The following is a 7,611-nucleotide window of genomic DNA, read 5'->3' as shown; positions in this document are numbered from 1 at the left end:
TGTGACTGGCTGTAGTTCAATAAGACTCCATATTCCCTGTCTCTGCTGTGAGCGGCAGATAAAAACAAAAGAAAACTGTCGAGGCCTAGTTTCTATACAGTCTATTTCTACAACATCAATTTAGTTAATTTAAAGTGATTTTTGACGTAAGGTACTCTATGTCTGTATGTGTTAGTAATATTCAGGCTGGATGTCATGTGGTCAGACCTCATCATCCAAAAATAAGTACATAGGACCTCAGAACAAAAACTATTAAAAAGTTACACATCATACTGTGATGCTTGAAAGAAAGAAATCAAGTCATGATTTTTGCAATTCAGCTTTGGGATTTGGCTATTTTCAAACTATTTTTCTTGCTGAAGTATGCCGGTGTATAACTACAGTGTCTCACCCCTAAATGAAAAAAATCACAGATGAAAAAACAGGTGTCCTGCCGCCTTCAGAGTAAAGTTACTATTAAACCAATCAAAAGAAGCAATCTTTTGTGGATGACAGATATTTGCAAGAATCAACCAATCCTTCTCTAGCCAGTATAAACAACTTCTACCTTTACAATAACATGCTGCACTTGATCACAATTCAAGAAATGTGGCAAAGGTGTACATGTCCTAACTGGTGGGATTGAAATGGGATTAGAATCCAAGCGCTGTGCATATTTTAATGCAATTATAGGTTAAAAGTAAAATCTAATTAATACAATCAGAGAATTGTGTTTACATGGGCATGGGCCTTACTTGCATTATTGACTTAATCAAATTATAATCTCATTTCTGTTGTACATGTAAACATGCGTTGTATGAATGATGCCTGTTTAGAGTCTCTATCTCGCTTTTTCAATCTCAGTGGCGCTCCAAGGAGAAAAGGGCAAACCGCAACATAATCCCACCTCTGCACACCAGCATGTAAGAGTCTTCAGTTTTGTTTTCTAAATGAGAAGCAAATGGAGTTCACATGCAATGGCACTGCCAACCCCCTTCGTGAATTGCATATGCATAATATGCTTCTGAGTACGCATATGCTTCTATCTGACATTTCACATTAGGTACTATTCATTTAAATCAATAATGTATATTTCTCATAATAACTCATGTGAAAGACAAAAACAAACACATAGCCAGCCAGCCACTTTTAACTCTCCGTCATTGCATCACACTCTGACCCCTCCCCGGCTCCCTGCTGCACAGTGTACTGCCATATGACAGTCTGCCTCATGGACAGCAGCAGCTGAGTTTTGCCTCGTGTCTCTGGTGGCATCATCGGAAGCTAGCCTAGCTGGCAGCTGCCTGCAGAGTTGAGTTGAGACCACCAGACAGAGTCAGCCCTATGTTCCTTCAGCCTTATGTTCATTCAGGAATGTTTTTTCCCCATCCAAATCAGGCCCTATGTTCACTCAGCATCAGAGCTGGCCCTTCCATAACACGCCTAACAGAGTTAGGGTCCCCAAAAGGATGGGGGGCTAGGGTTAGGGTCAGAAAGACAGACAAACGAACAAACAAATAAACAAACAAACAAACAGACAGGGGCAAAAACATCATCATACCTCACTGGTGGGGGTACTGATCCAAGGGAACATAGACATGCTCCACACCAGACTGCTAAGGTAAGTGAGTCATACAATACTTGAGTTACTTTTAGTGAAGAAATGTATGTCTTCAGTAAACTGTTCATTTTTTGATGGTGTTGAATTACTTAGCTAGCTAGCTAGCCAAATTAGCCAGTTAAATTAGGTGTTGGGGAGCTTTATGTCTTAAGGTTACTCTGCAGAGTAATAACTATAACAATGGAGGCTGGTCCATAGAGGCAGAGGAGGTTGATCATCTATTTTTTGAGAGGCAAAAGGGAGATCAAAATATAAAAAAGAATATTTGGTTGAAATAAACCATTACAAATCTCAGTATTATTTATAACGTATTTTTTATGTCCTCTTTGGAAAAAATCCATTACTGATATTCTGTTTAAAATGCTTCAACAGCGACACCTGCAGGGCGGGAGGAGAAGGGGCAGTGTGTGAAGTGGTGGGGGACAGAGGAGGACGGGTGCCTGCTGTCCTCCGCAGGGTGGGATCTCTTACATTGGACTTAGTGTATGTCACTTTTTTTCATGCGAATCGGTGATTGGCCATGACACGTAAAATGACGCTCCAAGGGAGGCTGTCCTCTCTAACCAATCAACAACCAGAATGCAATATTGACATCACGTTGGTCCAATGATAGTTTCCAGATGTCATCTTCAATTCTCTCCACTGTGAGGCAGAGTAGCAGCAGTAGACAGCTCCTCGCGTTAGCCAATGCAACAGCTGGCTTGTTGTAGCAGCCTTCATACATCCATGGAAGGACTGTTAAGGACTGTTGTTAAGCTAATGGGAGAAATTATCTGGATTGTGCAGCGTAGCAGCAGCAGGACGCTGCCGGGGAGGCTGGAGAGAGAAACAACCGGAGAAACAACCAGGAGAGTTAGCTTGTTTGTCATTGTTGCTAATGAAATCAGACTGGTTAAGCAGCAGCCATAAAGTTCTGTTAACTAACATACAAGATGACCAACAGCTACAAATGGACGTTATGACATGAATACTTCATCTCCATGATAGAAAGAAGAAGACGTCAGATAACGTGAGTCAGATACAGCTTCTCTCTCTCTGTCTCTTTGGTCGCTAATTTCATCTCTGATGGTTAAATGTCTCTGTGGCTTTTTTGTGTTTTTTTTATCTCCTTAACAAGAATGCAGCAGAGATCATATAACGTGTTGTGGGTAGTTTGCTTGTTGAAGTTACAGTGAGCTGTCTTTTTAATTGAGTGGTTGTTCAGTCACCTGTTGATGTTGTATGATTAGTGTGCAGGAGGTCTGGCTGCTTGCTTCTGACAGTTTCTTTAGTTCGTTTTTAAGCTGAGACGTATATTGAGTAATAAGCTTAAAGTAACCAGATTAACAAGTGTTAACTAGTGGTGTAACGGATTGTAGTTGATCCGTGATCCATACGGATCGCCCCCTATGATCTCAGTTAAGACAAAGAAAACAAAAAGCTGTAAGTACAAGTCATGGGCAGACAGCGTGTCGCTAACAGGGATTTTGAAGAGCAACGATTAAACCAGCATCTAACGGGTCCGATGTGACATTTGAGTTATGTTTACCTGCTGTTTAATGTGCTGCAGCTGAGCAGCTAATTAGCATTTAGCTGCTAACAGACGTTAGCGGTGAATGTTTGTTATCATCAAGTTTTGATGATGTGGACAGAAGCTGTGTCATTCACTGTTTAAAAGAGGAAAGTTTCGTGCCTCATATTGCAATAACTGAGCATTGAATATTTTATATATTTTATTTTATTTAAACATTGGACATCTTAAATGTTGTTTTCATTTAAGACCATGGGCAAAAGTTCCTTGCTGTTTCTTGCTGCAAGTGTGTTACAGAATAAATGGAAAACAAAGTTTTATTTGTCCCCACCTGTATCACATTATAAGTTTTGTGCTACTTTATATATTTCTGTATACTAAGAAAATACATAGGAAACAAGTGTAAATCATGTGATATGTTGTCTGTTTCTGATTAGAACATAGATTTGTTTTCACAACAGAACAATACTATGAATTTGAATTTCACTGAATTTCAGACATTATTTATATGCTAAATGTCTTTAAAGAAGCAGCCATTTCACCACCCAAGCAAATTGTTTTATTGGCATATAAAATTGCCCCCCACCCCTCCGATTTCATCAGGTGGGACAATGATATAGTTTGATGTGGTTTGTTGTAAGATTCCATGTTGGTTTTCCTCCGGTCCTCCCCAATTTTTTGAGTCACCAGCCACCACTGAACTATAACTATATATAACGATATATAACGATATATAACGATAACTATAACTATAGTTATAGTAGCTTTCTAGAACGATTTTCAAACCACTTGATGAACTTAGGACTGCCAGAGCACCTAGCTAGCTGACGTTATGGGCTGGTATAGCATTAGCTTAATGACGGATTAGTGACTGTGCTGTACTATGTCAATTTGCAGACAGTGAAGAGAAAGTCCAAAGGTATCTCTTCTTTCTTTAAGAAGAAAAGTTGTACAGGGGAGACGCAGCCAAGCAGCAACAGAGGGTAAATGTTAGTGAGGATGCAGTCGAAGATGATGATAACATCATTGAGAAAGCCAATGAACAGACAGAGGAAGTGAGAGAGCATGACAGAAAGGAGGCAGAACAGGACAGCCATGAACAGGCACAGGCAGCATCGGTGATAGAGCACAGTGAAGAACAACAGATAGCAGCATTTCACGAAAGTGCGGAACAGACAGCGAAAACAGTCACAGAGGATGACTATCGAGCAAGGCAGGACTCAGCTAGAGCTCTTCAACCCATTCCTGGACCAACAGGTGAAGTTGTGACGGTGTGCCCCTGAGAATGAAATGGACAGCTAGAGAGTAACATTATCTGGATAAGTGTATGGTTATAGCATGTCTACACTGAGTTATGGGCCATGACGTAATCACATAAAGCCCTCTGATCCATGTTTATTGGTAGCTGAGTTTGAAAGTCTGAACAGAATAGTCGATAGGCCGATACTACAAATGTAATTGGTAATTCCTATGGATAGGGGCTAGCTACTCATGATATTATTGTTGTTGTTGTTCTTTTTCTTGTTATTATTTTAAAATCAGAATAACTGGTTTTGCCTCTTATTTCATCCTAGATATATCCCATTCAAGAGCAAAGGGGCCCAAACATCCACATCTTAAGTTTTTCCATCAGACCCTCCAGGAGAATAGAAGACGGGGCTTCATGAACGAGTGGTACATAAATGGCTGGAATACTCTCAGAGTAAAGACTCTGCCTACTGCTATGCCTTCGGCACTTCTGTCTCCCCTCCTCAGGTGATTCGGTGTTTACATCTGAAGAGGGGTTCAAAAATTGGAAAAAAGTAACTTATAAAGATGGGGGATTTGTAGGCCATGCCAAATCAGAATCATATACTAATGATATGTTAGCATGGGGTAGAATATGGAAAGTCGACTGCAAGTAAACACTCTCTCTCAGCCTCCTTAAATGCAGAATATAATGAAGTAGTGAGGGAAAATAGAGAGTACATTAAAACTGTTGGAAAACACTGCCCTATGCATAACATTGCACAGAGAGCACATAAAGAAGCAGAAGGTCAGAATAAAGGAAATTTCCTCTCTATTATTGAACTGCCAGTCAAGCATGATGACGGAGTCAAAAGAAAAATGACAAGTCAAAGAAATGCAACGTAGCTTGGGTATAATACACAAAACCAAATAATGGATTGCCTGGCTGAAATGGTCCGCGATGAAGTTGCACAAAGTGAGGCTTTCAGCATTATGGTCGACGAGACCACAGACATTAGAGAGAAGGAACAGATGCCCATTATAATTTGATACTATTACAATGGATCAATATGTGAAAGTACCCTCACCTTTGAAGCAGCAGAGTGCCTGGATGCTGCAGCGCTTTCACAGAAAATTGTAAAAATAATGCAGAGGTATGGCCTTGACTACAGAAACACCTAGTAAGGCAAGCATACGATGGCACCTCTGTCATGAGTGGAAAGAACATAGGTGTGCAAGCATGCATTAAATCAGAGGCCCCATTAGCTTTTTATGTTCCCTGCAATGCACATTGCTCGGATTTAGTATTAAATGACAGTGTGAAATGCATTCCTTAAGCCTATTGTTGCTTTTGTCTTTTGCAGAAACTGTATGTCTTTGTGTCAGGGTCATATGTGCACCGCAGGTGGCCAGAGGTACAGAGAGAGATGTTTCAGGTGGCTGATAGAGACACAGTGGGCATGTAGGTACAATGCTTGCAAGAGAGTGAGGGAAAGACTGCCAGCCATCATATGTCTACTGAGAGAAATAGTGTCAGAGCTGTAGAGGCAAGAGGTCTATTAGCCCAAATAGATCTAAAGTTTGTTGGCATCCTTGTAACATTCACCAATGTTTTTGATAAGATCTCAGATACTTTACAGTCCTCACAACTCAATTTGGGCACGGCTGTTACCCTTGTTGATTCTCTTGTCAACACATTGAATAGTTATAGAGAGGGTTCTCTCTTTAATGAGATTTAGGACAACTGTGACCCTTGCCGAGCAATGCAACATCGATGTTGCACCTCCAGGCCATCCAGGGCATCAGGTCACACAAAGCTCTAGGCTTGAAGGGTATTACATTTCCACTCCAACAGTTCAGAGACAGGTCAATACAGATAAGGAGTAATTTCAGGCAGGTTCATTCATTCCAGTTGTTGATGTGTTTCTCTCTAAGGTGAAGAGAAGATTTTCTAAAGAAAATTGTGTCATAATGCAAGGGATACAAGCCTTAAATCCCTGCAGTCCCACATTTTCTGAGAAAAATGTTGTGTTTCCATTTGCCTCACAATACAACAGCAGCACTGAGGATCTAGAATATGAAATCCCTCAGCTTAAGTGAATTATTAATAGGAAGCAAACCAGAGGCTTGGAAACACCAACCAGTCTTCCTTGAATCATACAGGGAGGTGTTCCACGAGATGATTAAACTTTGCAAAATTGCACCTGCATTACCTGTGAGTACTGCGACTGTGAGCGCAGTTTTTCTGTGCTTAAGTTAATCAATGCTGTCTTGAGAAATACAATGAGTGACGAGCAATTGAGCAATTTGGGGGTGTTAAGTGTAGAGTCAAGAAGGGCCAGGGCCATAAATCTTTGATTTTGTGGATGTGTTTGCCAAAAGACACAACAACAGGCGAATAAAGCTGTATTGAAAAGAATGTAGCATAATAAAGCAGGGATATGAATAGGTAGGATATAGTATAATGTACATTGTCCCTGATAATGCCTTTTTGTTTTGTTTTTCATTTTTGGAAAGATGAATAAAGCTATATTGAAAATATTTGAAGGCCTTCAAACTTGAGTAGGCTCGTTCACAGCAAATGTTTTGTTTCTTACAATCATTGTAGGCTATTCTGTCAAATCAAAGCTGTATATTTGTCTTTTTAAGGAAAACGACAACTAGCCTATTCAAAGAACAATGAATGGCCTAACATGTGTATATACAGATACATAAAACATTAAAATGGGATTGTTGTGGAACTCAAAATGTTGACTGTACTGGTAGTAGTCTACGCACATCAGATAATTAGTAACATTAACTGTAAAATAAGAAACCAAAGTATATCAGTATGCAATTCCTTAACTCTCATATTGACATTGCTTTCGACTAGCCTACATACTACAACAGCATAATAGAATTCCTGAAATTCAATTATGGCTTTTGGTTTTGGTGTGCCACCCCAAGGTTTTCAGTGGCCCCATCTGGCCACACCTATGAAAAATTTCTGTTGGCACCACTGTTCACAAACAACAAATGAAATGTAGAATTTGCCAGTTTGCACGTTCATACAGTGAAAACACATCACGGCAGACGGTGAGATAGGCTGCACTTAATGTAGGCCAACACATAACCACACAAACTCACATCTCCCTTTAGACTATCAGTGGCAAGAAGAGGCAAGGCAACACTGGCACTAGTCAAACAAGGAGTTTGTCTCTCTTAGTGTCTCCTGCGCACAAGAAAAGAAAAAAAAAACCTGTGTATAACAAATAGGCTGATCTAAGAGCAGCAT

The 7,611-nt window shown here is 40.2% G+C and overlaps 1 long non-coding RNA gene across 2 annotated transcripts; it reads left to right on the top strand.

Moving 5' to 3' along the window:
* The first annotated feature begins 2,254 nt into the window (after nucleotides 1–2,254).
* Nucleotides 2,255–7,085, top strand: LOC137169530 (uncharacterized). Of its 2 annotated transcripts, XR_010924480.1 has the most exons (3): nucleotides 2,255–2,609; nucleotides 4,008–4,367; nucleotides 4,685–7,085. It is a non-coding gene; the product is annotated as an uncharacterized lncRNA (long non-coding RNA). The 2 variants fall into 2 exon arrangements; XR_010924479.1 differs by having other exon boundaries at nucleotides 4,008–7,085.
* Nucleotides 7,086–7,611: the final 526 nt, after the last annotated feature.

This window comes from Thunnus thynnus, chromosome 18, assembly GCF_963924715.1.
Source record: "Thunnus thynnus chromosome 18, fThuThy2.1, whole genome shotgun sequence".
Lineage (NCBI taxonomy): Eukaryota > Metazoa > Chordata > Actinopteri > Scombriformes > Scombridae > Thunnus > Thunnus thynnus.
The sequence above is the reverse complement of the archived record's forward strand: the minus strand, read 5'-3'. Positions and strand labels throughout refer to the sequence as shown.